Below are 12,823 nucleotides of genomic sequence, written 5' to 3' on the forward strand. Positions count from 1 at the left end.
CATTACACACATTTTGAATGAAGGATTTAAGTGCATTTTTGTTTTGTTTAATTATTCTGAAGTGAGTGGCATCATCTCATATTGGTGTCATGTGCTGAAAGAGTTACACTTAACTTGTTATTGTCTGTTTTGTGGGCCTTTGTGGAGCTTGTTTGTACGTGTGTTTGCTGGACGAGAGTTGGCCAGTGGGTCACTGTGGCAGGTTGCGGGTCAGAGCTGTGGGGCTTTTTGCGTGTTGTGTGTCCTGAGGAGGCAGAGGGGTCAGCCATGCAACCCCATGAGGGCGCCGACGCATAGGACAAACAAGGTGGAAGTCTGTGTGCACATCCAGAAATAACTGACCAGGTGACCGTTTGTAAACAGCACAAATAAAGTAAATTATTATCTAAAAAATATAACATAAAAATTTTACAAATTCAGGTTTCCAATTTGACTCCAGAGAATATATATTTATGGAGCAGCAATGGTTCCAGCATGGCATCTCTCAGTGTCAAGCCTTTAAGGTAATATCTCCGCACGATTCAAAGTTATTGATCGACTGGCATAAGATCACTATGAGTGTTCAATGCCACCTTTAATATGGCAATATTAGAAAATAAAACACAATGCCTTTAATGTTTGATAATTACACTATAATTAAAAGAGTTTAATTCCAGTCATCCTGGTCCATGTTTCTAGCGATGTCACTAAGAAATTCTAATTTATTTGCTTTACAACACACAAATACTGGCACACTCTCGCGCACACGCACACACCAGAGCAAGCACACACAGACACCAGACCGGAGTTTACAGATAAAAATCTATAATTAATTGAGGATGCTGCTGATATGGAAATGGGGCGAAATATTAGTTAACGCGGTCTTTTGTCAGGCGGTCCTCCGGAGAAAGAGCATCGTCTGCAGGGAGAGAGGGAGGGTGGAGACCGGGGGGGATTTAACCAAACGCAGGAGGTTAAGATAAGCGGCAGCCTATATCAGTTCTCTAAATCCGCTTTGTACTTTCTCGTTTTCTCACAGAAAACAAATAAAATAACAAAACGCAACTCCGCTGAAAATGCCAACCGCGCGCACAAATGTAATCATGGAAAGTGGGGAATAAGTACATCCTTTCACAGAAATGGAGATGTAAAAAAAAAAGAAAAATCACGGTGGTTTATGTCTACAAAAGTCCTCCGTTTAGGTGTTTGAAGTCGCAAATGAGAAATAGGTCCACTCCACACAGCTTTTGGAAGCTCGACGCACGGCCCCGGTGGACTTTTTGCGCGTCCGCTGCAGCAGCGGGTCGACTCGACTCTCCAAGCCGTCTGTGAGCGACGCTTCCCAAGGCTGACAGGCTAGAAAACCCCCCTGGAGGACAGGGAGGCAGCTGCAGCAGTAGCGGCAGGCAGCAGCAGGAGCCTTGGATCCGGGTGAAAAGTGACGCCTCTGTTTCCTCACCTCGACCCACCCACCCCCTTTGTCAGAGACCTCTCTAAACCCAGAATAAACAGCCTCGGGTCGGGTCGGGCTCGGATCTCTTGGCTTCTTAAGGATCCAGTTGGTATGGGTGCAGTCCAGTCAATGTGGCTGCAAAGTAGACCTAGTAGTTCACTTGCCAGCAGCAGCCTTATCATCACATCCCAAGCCCCGGCTCATGCAGTTCAATTCACCCCCAGCTTCGATTTTTTCCATGAAGGCGAACAAGATCTCTTGATTTTCTCCCCGATTGAGACTGTGTAAAGTCTTCCACTTGCCCAAAAGCCACTATTAAGAAACCGGAGGGGGAAACACACAGTAAACGGTTTGCATTGAAAGGCTATAGGGCCAACAGAGCGATGCACTTTGTAAGGACACTAAATGTAAACGCCAGTGAATGGAGCTTTGAATAGAGAGGGGGATTTTTGTGTGACCCTGTATTGGATTTTGCAGTTTGGCTCTATTGAACCCACACGGGGCCTCAGCGGTCCCGAAAGGGCAGTGATGACTTTCCAACATGTGGTGGATTACCGTGATGCATTGTGGCTTTGATTTTTAAGCTTGAACGTTTCATATGCGCCCTATATGCAACAGATCAGATACAGCCTCCTCACTCCGAGAAAAAAAGGCGACGATATTATATGAGAATACAATAAAAAAAAGCATAAACGAGCATCCATGTGTTGCATAAATTGTGTGTGGATGCTTTTGTGTTTTTGTACATAAATGGTGTTACCTATAAAATATATGCCACACTATAGGCCCGTTTTGATGCGCGACACAAGGCGATTGTGTGGTTTTGATTCTACCCTTCAGGTGTTTTTTTTTGTGTCTGTTTTTATGCACATTGATGATTAAACATTGTTATCCTCAAAGTCAATCTATTTAATTCATTTTCATAAATTGTTCCAAACCTCATAGAAATGTTCATTTTTAAAAAATTATCTATCTCTCAAAATCCGCACTGTTCATCCCACACATGTAGAAAAAGTAATTCACCTGTAGTGTCAGAATCAATAAAAATCAAGATGATGTAAATACACAAATAAGCATCGTGTGCAGGGTAAAATCATGTATTTGTAAAATCAAAACAAAAGAGAATTATGTCGGAGAATTTTGCGCTTCGGAGCAGAAATATCCGTCTACAGAACTTGTTTTATTTTATAGTAAAAGATGACTTCTAAATACTTGTAAGTAATTCTGAGTCCAGCCTGTTTGCAGGAAGCGGTTGTCCATTGTTCTACATGTGATTTGGCCCTTAGAGAGAAACCCTACAAAAGGATTTTTCTGCGCGCATAGACCTATGTGGCCGCCAGGGCTCCGTGTGCGCGTCATTTGCAATGTGGAGACTGTTGATCAACTCACTAATTACACTTCTCTCCTCTCTCTCCCTCCCTCTCCGTCTCTCTTTTGCTCCCTCCCTCTCTCTCTCTCTCTCTCTCTCTCTCTCTCTCTCTCTCGCCCTCTCTCTCTCTCTGTCTCTCTACCCATTCCCAGAGTGCATATCGGGAAATAGACACACAAAGACATGCGCACTCAACTTAATCAGCCATTTTTTTAAACAGGGCTAAAACGATAATAATTAGCAGAATAAAGACATATCGGATTTTCATTTCCTTTCCTCCGTTTCCCGACCCCCGTCCACAAGAGAAACTGCGAGGCAGCCCGTCGACACGTCGTTTCACCGCCACCGGAACCAAAATAAGGGATAGCTCTCTAAACGCTTGACATTTGTGGTTTTACCCCCTTTTACCAATATAAAGTTGGAGGATTATTGTAATTTTCCCTGTTTTTTCCACGTTTTGATTGTCCAATTACGCAAGCCGCTGGATGTGACTGTTTTATAAACCCAAGAGCAAAGAGAGAAGCGGAGGTGACGGCTTTGGAGGGGGAAGAAAGTAAGTTTTTTCCTTTCCACCTCTCCCTTTAACTTTTATTGAGTAGTTTGGGGTGTGTGTTAAATTTAGGGGTCGGCTATCGATTATCTATCTCGCTGGTGGATCTTTGACATCGGGGCTGTTTGGATAACAGGTGCTGGGTGTTTTTAGTCCAGAATAAAGGCGGATATCGTGATGTTAGTGCAACTCCGGCGCTACAATAAAACAAGCGACTGACAGGGTCGGAGGCGTTCTTACGCATGTGTCCGTGCTACTAGAGTAGGATACCACGTCCAGACCTGCCTTTTGCAAAGTTTAGACTATTGTTACGGAGATTGTGTGGTGGTCACGGAATACTCCACTGTTACATACAACGAGACGAGCGTTTCTCCCCCCTTTGTGGCTTTGCAGTGCGGATGTGGTGTTGCCTTTCCAGGAGTCCGATCCCTCGGACATGTCCGCTTTCAGCTTGTTTTTAGTCGAGGGATGTGTTGATGTTTCCCCCCAACTTCCAGACTCCTTATTTCACTCCCCAACCACCAGATATGTCATTTAAAGACATCATTCGGATGCACCGCCGCGCTCAAAGCCAGTTTTAACACATCGGGTTTCATGCACCTTTCAGGCATTCACGGCCGGAGTGACGATCCCGAAACGATCCCCTCTCGTGTGCACAAGTGTATATCTTTAAAATAGCCGGAAGAATGTCTTTTATTAAACGATCGTTACAAAAGCAACGTGCATTTGCAGATCGTAGTTCTTACATCTTTACCTGCTGCGCTCAAAAAGTAGTCTCACTTTACCGAGGCGTGGGTGGCTGCGTCGCCCAAGAGGGAGCGCGATCGTTGGGCTGCTGATAGCACGGCGAGTCCCTTTAGAGCCAGCCAACTCCTGGGTCTCCTGTTTTTCTTTAGCACCGGCATGAGAAAGATCAAAATGTATCCAAAACGCATGCTCTATTGTTATTTATTGATATCAACACATTTTAATTTCAGCCTTCCATCCATAAGTTCCATTTCCACCCTTAGTCCCCATCCGCGTCGGTGGGTTTATAATTTCCTTCTATAAATTGTCTCTCTGTTAATTCACAGAGATGCGGGTTGCAACATCTTCTTTAAGTTGCCGATTGGTGTTTTGTGTCAATTTCGAGCAGACAGAGCGCAGAAGTAGGGGTTCTCAGGTATTTTTGCGCCCTGATGGCTGTTTTTTTGAGCTAGGTAGGTAGACTTGGCTCGGATTGGGACGCGACAGTGACAGGGGGGACATCGATCGCACGGGAGGAAAAAAAAAAAAAACATCAGGGCCAAGGGGCCAGTCAGTCTCCAACCCGGGTATGTAACGGTGTAGTGAGTGTGTGTGAGTGTGTGTGCGTGGAGACACTGTATACGCTCCAAATGAACGGTGTACAGGGTAGGCGACCTTTTTACAGGACTGTGTCTTTTTCTACACGGCTTTTCTGGCTTTTTTATGTGGATGTAAGAACGTCTTTATCCCCGGAAATATTGGATTTTAGAGCAGTTTTCCAAATGTGTTGTACATTTAAATTTGTTTGGATTATTGAATGCGTACAGGTTTTTATACACAGAGTGTAAGCTTACTTTTTAATCAAAATACGTGTTTTTCTGCAGAAACTCAAACAACAAATTCAGACTATTATCACTACTTTAATTATAAGAATTAATCAATTTTATTATTATTATAATTGTTATTATATTTCTAGACGTAAACTGATTTTTAAACTAAATGTAATAAAAACATTTAAGTTAAATGTTGGCTTAAATCAGATCAATTTTATAGATTCCAAATCTATGAGCACTGATGATTTTTGGACAGGATGGATCTTCTTTCTAGTCGGACAATTTAAATGCATCTGCATAATATCCTTCATGTCATTATAAAAATGTAGCCTAGGCCTTATAATAATAATTATAAAAAAAACAATACACAACATTTTTAAAAAAGCGAAATTATGAGTGGAGATGACCCTGTCTAATTGCAGTGAATTTCATCAGTTAATGACGGTATTGTCTCACTCTTTAATAACAGAATCTCTGTGTTATTTTTCTTGTCTTGCAAATGAGAGAATTTTGGAGGTTTATGTTTGTAGAAACCCGGGCCCCTTGTTTTTGTTTTTCTGCGCGTGGCGTCTTAGTACTATCAAAGGCTGGGTGTGTATATCTCTGCATGTTAGTTAAGCAGCTTGTAATGTTCATTTCACCCGTAGCAGTCAAGGGGAGGGATACAAAAACATATAGTGTGAGAGATGGGCTGACAGCCCTGGGAGGACAATAGCTGTTGGCTTGAAAATGCTTCTTGATTATTAAAAGCTAATGCATTTTCAGCATTGCAGCCTTCATTAAGGGTGCGGATGGAGGGGGTTGGAGGGGGGGGGGGCGAGAGGGGATGAGAGGGTACTGGGAGGAGGAGAGGATGGGAGAGAGAGAGGGAGACAGGGGCTGAGTCTGTCCTATAACTCCTGGGCCCAAGACACATGCAGCTAGAAGATTGGCTCGGGCCTCTCCTAGGGGTCGACAATGTGTCATTTCCACCCGGCTAGATTGCCCTCTGCCTATCTGATATTAATGTGCAAATCAATATTTCAGGGATTAAATTTCCCTTCTTCATTTTTTATGGTTTCTACCTCAATAAGTCTCCCGTCTAATAGAGGAGGCTGGATGATTTAGAAGCCTTTGCTGCAGAAAGAGAGAGGGAGAGAGAAAGAAATAGAGAGGAGCTTTGCAACAAGGCTATCGCTGCATTTTAATGTTCTTCTTCGTGGATCCCCCCATAGGCCCTCAGTAAGGAGGGCTATATCGCTGCTTTACAGTGTAAAGACAGCCAATTTGGCTAAAAGGGCAGAAAGGGAAAATATGAGTCCGGTTGAATACTTAAGACGCTGTGGTAATCCGAGTAGCAGGTATTAGCGAAGGGGAGCTCCCCCTCCTCAAAGACACACACACAGAGCTACATCCAAACCTGCATTACCAGCCGTCATGCTTCAGCGAGCAGTATAGCTCACTACACGCCGAACTGCTATAACAATATATTTTTTTCTTCTTCTCTTTTTCCTCCGCTTTTCATCTTTTTTGCATAGAAGCCCATCGACATCCATTGGAGAGATTTACTCTTCTGCGTAATAACATCTGGCGTATGTGTGCGATAGAAATGAATCACTCTGACACAATGACCTGTGTATGATTATTGGGGAAGGGAGGAGCGTATTACCATAGTCATAATGCTGCATCTCATTGAGAGTCAACTAAATGAGCTTGGACCCTTTGACTCCCCATAGACATTCATTAAGGGACAGTGCACACAGAGGCGTCCGTCTGCCAATAGGTGTGTGTCTGTGCATGTGTGTTTATTTAATCCTCCTTCCTGTACCATCTGGTGCGTGTGTGCATGCATGTATATGTGCGCGTCCAGCAGCAGCACAGTGCAACCCCCCCCCATTCAGCCTTTGCAGCAGAGCAGAGTAGACTATTTTAACATACCCTTGATAGGGAGAGTGTCAGCGAGTGAAAACACGAAAAGAGAGGGAGAAAGAGACAGAGGAAGAGGCACAAAAGAGCTCTAATTGTAGCACGACCGCTTGGCTTCCTCCCTGATTCACGGCCATTACGATGTGAAAAGCACAACCGCCTGTCCTCCATTATCAAAACGGCAGGCCTACACACACTCTCACATCCATACACGCATACTCACTGGGGGGAATCATGTAGATTTTTTTGTCTCTTATCTATGGCTCAAATAACTGCTATCATTCTGGTCACCAGCTCTGAGAAGATTCAATATTGAACATATCCAGCATTGTCCTCACACGAAGGGTGGCTGGTGGAATTTAAAAAGTAAAAAATAAATTCTTAATTTGAAGGTTTCCAAGCTGGATATTTGACTCTAATGGGCCAAGTAGTCTTTTTTATTACATTCTCTCTTTCACTCTCCCTCCTTAGGTTTTTAATAGATAGTGTTTTATGCAACATGTATTATGCAACTGCAAAGCATGTAGTTTTTGATGCAAGGAGCTATCTAACAGCTGAATATTTTAGAGAGATCAAGGTGTGATATTCTCTAAGTTATGTAGTGTGTGTGTGTGTGTGTGTGCGCGCGTGTGTGTAGGGTGACGGTCTGCAGTAGTAGTGTCAAGGTCTCCTGGCTCAGCGAGGCCTGTAGGGGGAGAAGCTAAGAAGTCCGCAACAGCTCAGCATTATGTCTCAAAGAAGGGGGGCTTCCTTTGTCAGCCCTGGGGCACCACCGCTAACACACACTTTCTCTCTATCACACACACTGAGCGAGAGGCGGAGGAGGGTTAAAGACTTGGAACGAGATCAAGCCCCTCCATAGCTCCCAGGGAGGGTACTTGTGAATATTCGAGTTTTAGTGTAATTAGCACTTAATTATATTAACATATGCAAATTGTCAGGCGGAGAGCTTGTACCGCCGGTGGGTATCGGCTGAGATACAAGTGACTCTATTGTACCACCACGGCAAAAAAAAAAAGAATAATGGGTGTGTGTAAGGCAACCAGCCAGCAGCCAGCCAGCCAGCCCCCCGTGCTAGCACATAACCAGCTAGCTCATTTAAGTCTCTGGCTGGCCGCTTTGCCAAATTTCATTAGTCGCCATGACGACCTGGCTAATTGTGCTGACTAATGTCCCCTGATCTGTCGTCACTTGGGTATGCACCCCCCCTCCAAAACATGAGAGGGGTATATAGAGAGAGGCCCGACTGTCCAGATTAAACCGGCACACAATGACTCCTATTTACACACGTTCCGCTTGTACGAGCATTTGCATATTCAAAAATACTCTGCCATCTTTCCTTGTCTGCTCACTGTGTGTGTTTGCATGTGCACTCGTGCATTGGCAGGGCTGTGCGCATGTGGCAGCAATGTGTCGGACGGGACGACAACAGTTCAGCTGTGTGTGTGTCAGTCTGCGTGCCTCACATGTGTAACACACTGCTGTCTGTGAAGCGAGACTGGGACTGAGAGGCTGGTATGGACCCTGTGTAGCGACACAGCTGAATTTGTTTTTGATTATTGTACAAGACCGAGATTCTGGCACAAGAATAGCTCGGGCCTAAATAACAGGGACGAGGAGTTCTGCCTTTGAAACTTTCAGCCCTTCTTTTCATTCCATCCAAATATCTAATTACAACACATCTTTATAGCTACCCCCAACCAAGCAGCAGGACTTTCTTTTTTTAAGGGGGAGGGTGGACAAACATTTAATTTTCTGTGCTTCCCGCTAGCCAAAGGTGGATAGAGATTGGGCCTAGTTGGTGCTACTAGTACTTGCATGCTAATCCTGTTTTTTGACAGGAATGTAAACTGATATAATTGCTTTTCAGAGGCAGGAACGGCGGTTTATACAAGTGTGAAAGCACGGGAAAGGGGATTAGCATTATTTTGCATAATGCTGGGCAGGCGCTGAATGGGGCATTGAACGCTTGACTGGGTGACAGAGATGAAAGAGAGATGAAATGCTCTACCCCTCTTCTCTCTCTCCCTCCCTCTCTCCCCTCCAGTCCCTCTGTCTCTGGCCACCGCTGCTGCCGGTAGAGGACTGCTGGAGAGGACCCCGGAAACGCCGGGGCTGGTGTTTTTGGCTGTTTGTTCGGATGCCAGCAGATGGAAGCTGTCATGTGAGGCAATATGTATGATAATAGAGTAAGTGTGGTAAACTCTTGGCTTCCTAAGCCTCCATGTATATACTAAACTGCATCCCTAAAGCACTGGAGTGTGCAATTATGTAGTGGATGGATGTGGCTCAGGTAGCATTTACATGGAAGGAAGGGAGCGGCTTTCGTGGATCAAATCAAACTACACTGTTCTTACATTTTCCTTTATTGAGATGTTTGCTCAGGATTTGGTCGGATATCGTCTGGGTAGAGGAAACTGTGGAATTGCGAGGCAGGTGTGTCTCATGTGAATGCTTGTGTGTGTGTGTGTGTGTGTGTGTGTGTGTGTGTGTGTGTCCTGGTACTAGTAGTAGGCGGGGGCACCAGGGTTGGTGACGCAGCTTAAAATTGCCACCGTGACTTCCATATGACCCGACTCGACTTTGTGAGTAATTTATGATCAACCGTCATCATTGCCATTGCATCTGGCGTATGGAAATGATCCTGGGTCGAGGGAGGGGCACGAGGTTGGGTAGTGGAGAACATGAACGCCACAAAGGCCGGTGTGGCCTGTTTTTGTTGTCTCTCATTGGACAGGATCCTCTTTCTTTGACCTTTTGCACGCCTTCCCTCGCCTTTCATATGTTAATGCCGGCCAGACCCGAGGAGGAAACGTGCTGGAGCTGAGTGGAGGAGGACAAAGACTCCCTCTCTCTTTCTCTGCCTCCTTTCCACGCTATATCTCCGCTTTTCTTGCCTCTTCCCCTCTCAACAACTTGACAGACTTTGGCATGAAAGGAAGTGAGTGCTTAGCGGATGGGAAAGGTGGGGATGGTGTTCTCGCTGTGACCTGCACCACCTGTGAGGATCAAGTGTGCCGCAGCGATCTTTGGTTGTGTGTGTGTGTGTGTGTGTGGAGTGTTATTTTGAGTGGCCCTTGTAGTGTGTATTGCAGATCGGTAATCGTTTGAGCCGTGCCACCGGTAGTGTTATAGCTCGGTCGGTTGAGAAGTGATTTGTTGCTTTTCGAGTGAAGCTAGTCGAAGTTGTCATACAGGGTCTATATTTCTCACCGTCTCTCTCAGCTCTGCCAACTCCATGTTCTTACAACCAGTAAAGTACTGTCTCTGGCGGGGTAAAAGGATACTAATATAGTTACTGCAACCCTCCCCTAACATAATACTCCAGCGCACCACTGTTGAGCATGACGTGGTTTCGGGGCTCTTCTGGCTCTGTTATGGGAAGGGGGCATGTTATCTGTAGGAAATGTAATTTTTGTCCTCATTGAAATCGTTCATTATTGAGCTCGGTTATCTAAATGTTTTTGTTGCTGTTGGTCCTGCGCCAGTCAGGATTGCGTTACCCTCTCTCCCTCTCTCTCTTTCTCTCTCTCTCATGTCTCTGTGTCTGTCTCTCTCTCATCTCGCCAGGCCTTCATCAGTCTCTTAAGGGAAAATAGAAAGAAGGGGGATTTTTCTCTTCCCTCTGTGCGCTGTCCCGTTCTCAGGCTCTCCTGCCTATTTTGCATCAGCCATCTCGTACAGGATATTAGCTATGGAAAAACATGGGTCTGGGTATTTCATTTAGAATAATATGTTTATTCTTTTCATTTCAAAGTGGAAACGGGGAGGGGGGTTTTGTTGGGTGGGGAAAGAACAATCGGGGCCGTGTGTTCGGAGACTCTTTCTGTTTGATCTGAGGTCCTGTGGGCCCTGGGGGTGGCTAAGATTCTCAGGTTTAGGTCAAATAAAATAGGCTGTTGAAAAAATGAGGCCGCTCTCTTTCTGTCGTATTGTCTCACTGATTTGCTTTCTCTGTGGGTCTCTATTGGTGTCTCTGTCTCATGTTCTCTGTTGCCTCTGTCTCGTCTTTCATTTGCATCTCTGGATGTGCTTTTTTTCCCGTCAGGTAGGGAGGGGAGTTAATCGCAAACAGTGATTGGGCTATCTAAACGCAAAAAAAAAAACCCTCTCTTCTCACCGATTTTTCAAACTTTATTGTATATATGTGCTCATTTCATTTCTGTTCGTCTGTGTGAACTTGAAGTTGCAGTTACCTTTTAGACTGTGACATTGCTTGTCCTCTATACTCCTTGAATGCAGTCACTATGAAGGACACTTGCTCGGCACTTCACGTCCACGTGAGTGCCTCAAAGTCCTCATCTTACATATTCAACAAAGCATTCAGCAGCCTTTTTTGTTTTTAGAAAGCTTTGTCCCTCTTGTACTTACCAACAAAATAATGCACAGTACAAAAGGTTATATGCCACATTTTATCGATTGCTCTCAGAAGTATTTTCAATGCTTTAAAAGCTGGCAAGGTAAAAACAAAACCAGAGAGAAAAAAAATATCCACAACTGCTTCATCCAAAGAGAAGTTAAAAAGACAAGCTCTCAGTTAAGAGGGGGGAAAAAGTTGATGAATGACTAAGTTTCTCCAGGTTTGAGAAAAGATACACCACAATAGCACAAGACGTCTCATGACAAATGATACATTCTCCCTCCTCGTTGGCTAAAGACAAAGGCGGGGATTGAAGAGGCAGAGAGCCCAGTCACAGGACAAATGCACATTAATAGACCTTAAGACGAAATGGAGAAATAAGGAGAGAGTGTTTCTGTGTGTTGGTAGATAACAATGATAGGGTATGTGTATCAAATAACCCCTGCTCTCCTTTTTAGTCCAGGTATATTGTTTGCATGTGTGTGCATGCGCATGTGCTGGTGTATGCATGTATTTCTCACATGTGACATGATTGGCATGTGGTATTCCTGAATGCAATAACATGTGGATATCAAGGCCATTGGCAGGGCTCATCAGGGAAGTGGCTAATTAATTATGCATGACTTGTGGGCTTAAACAAACAGTGTAATGAGAGATGAGACGAATTTACCAAAGAATTTAGCCCTAGTTGCATGGAGACCTCCTCAGTTATTCTGTTAATAAAAATAATAAACAATTAATTCACAATTCTTTGACTCCATTAACAGCATGGAAAAAAATCCCAAAATGTAAAATTTCCTAAATGCCCACCCACATGGCCACATGACTTCTCTGGACTACTTTGCAACTGCAAGGATACATGAACAGTGTTAAAAAACAAAATCCTTCCTTTTCCAATGTAGGTCTCAGTCTGATCTAATACAGGCAAGCAAGCATGTGTCTCCACAACTCCCCCGAGGAGACTCCAGCCAACACTATCCCTCTCAAACCCTGCCTCTTTTTTTCTGGCCTGGCACCAGCCAGTGGAATAATCTTTAATTATTTGCTTTTAAAAAGAGAGGAAAAAAATAAGTCTCCTTTTTTTTTTTCTGTGACAGTAAAGAAGAAGAGCAGAGCAGGCGCTGGAATGTTCTTGTATATGAAATTGTAGGTATTAACAGGGCCGGTTTTGTCAGCGGTTTCACTGATGTATCAGCTCTCTGCCCCTAGACTAAATAAAGAGGGGAGTTTTTTGCAGTGTTTCATCCCAGTTTAGATGAGCAGATATAGGGAGGCTTTGGAGGAATTGTTAAAAAAGCAAAGTATGGCTGAAGAATGGACCTCTTCCTTAATACAATACCCTAAACAAGTGTCAAGATGTGGTGATGGATGGGCCGGTGTTCCTTTTGGCTTGCCGCAGACCCTCATGCTTATACCTTTTTTGTAATATTATAAAAGCAGCAGCAGAGATTTTATTAAAAGAGCAGAGCATACAGTGATTGCTGCCCTTTTCACAACGAATGTTATGTATAATTTAAAAAAATAAGATTTGAATGTGGCTTTCCTTTGCCGTTATATGTCTTGTGGCACTTTTCATGTGTGTGTGTGTGTGTGTGTGTGTGTGTGTGTGTGTGTGTGTTTGAGAGAGAGCAAAAAAAGAGAGAGATAT

The 12,823-nt window shown here is 44.2% G+C and overlaps 1 protein-coding gene across 4 annotated transcripts in view; it reads left to right on the forward strand.

Moving 5' to 3' along the window:
* The window catches only part of zfhx4 (zinc finger homeobox 4), a 95,949-nt gene that overhangs the window by 9,783 nt on the left and 73,343 nt on the right, over positions 1 to 12,823 (forward strand). The window contains exon 1 of one of the 4 annotated variants that reach the window (XM_042510918.2): positions 2,969 to 3,354. The exons of 2 other annotated variants lie outside the window; for them this stretch is intronic. The gene's annotated coding sequence lies outside the window, so the exon portion shown is untranslated. Of the gene's footprint in view, positions 1 to 2,968; positions 3,355 to 8,868; positions 9,005 to 12,823 lie in introns of those variants that run through there. One more of the 4 variants, XM_088072326.1, reaches the window with a different exon arrangement.

The sequence above is a fragment of the Plectropomus leopardus genome, chromosome 21 (assembly GCF_026936395.1).
Source record: "Plectropomus leopardus strain MGB_pleo_1.0 chromosome 21, ASM2693639v1, whole genome shotgun sequence".
In the NCBI taxonomy this organism is placed as follows: Eukaryota; Metazoa; Chordata; class Actinopteri; order Perciformes; family Serranidae; genus Plectropomus; species Plectropomus leopardus.